The sequence below is a fragment of the Arachis ipaensis genome, chromosome B08 (assembly GCF_000816755.2).
Source record: "Arachis ipaensis cultivar K30076 chromosome B08, Araip1.1, whole genome shotgun sequence".
NCBI classification, from domain to species: domain Eukaryota; kingdom Viridiplantae; phylum Streptophyta; class Magnoliopsida; order Fabales; family Fabaceae; genus Arachis; species Arachis ipaensis.
In genome coordinates, this window is record NC_029792.2 from 10,425,259 (window position 1) to 10,425,949 (window position 691).

A 691-nucleotide genomic window follows, 5' to 3' on the forward strand; every position below is an offset into this window, starting at 1 on the left:
AAAAAAATATTTAAATCAATAAAAATATAAATTTTAAACTTCTTAATACGTTGCATGTACTAATGATGGATTGAAAAAAGGTAAAATTTAATATTTTAACTCTTTAAACAACACTTAAAATACTCTTTATTAGCTTTTCTTTCTCAGGATAAATTAAAATACAAAATATTAGTCAATTTTGATATGTGGGAAAGTTTTGTTAAGATAAAAACATTTAACAAAGAGTTAGCTAAAAAGTTATGTGAAAATACGAATGTATAACTATGTAAAAAGTTAAATATTTTGTATGTATATGTGTATTCAAATTTAACTAATATTTATAAGGAGTTAGCTAAAGAGTGTCATTCCAAAGAAATTAGTTAAGAAAAATAAAACAGAAAGTTTTGACTCTTTGAATTGTATTATCAATATATTTGATATATGTAAAAATTAAAAGAATTATATTTTTATTTATAATATTATTAAAAAATATGTCTAAAATATTTGTTAGCAACATCCTATTTATAGACATATATCAATCGCCTACTAACCAAAGTTTTATAACTAGAGACAATGGAATGTATAATTTTGTGGGCCAGTGCTGATGTTCTATAGGCACTGCTGCCCCGGTTATTTGCTTGTTTCAATGGGCCTGGGCGTTATTTCATTATTTTCATTCAATGAAATCAGTGGGCTTCCACAGCAATAAGAG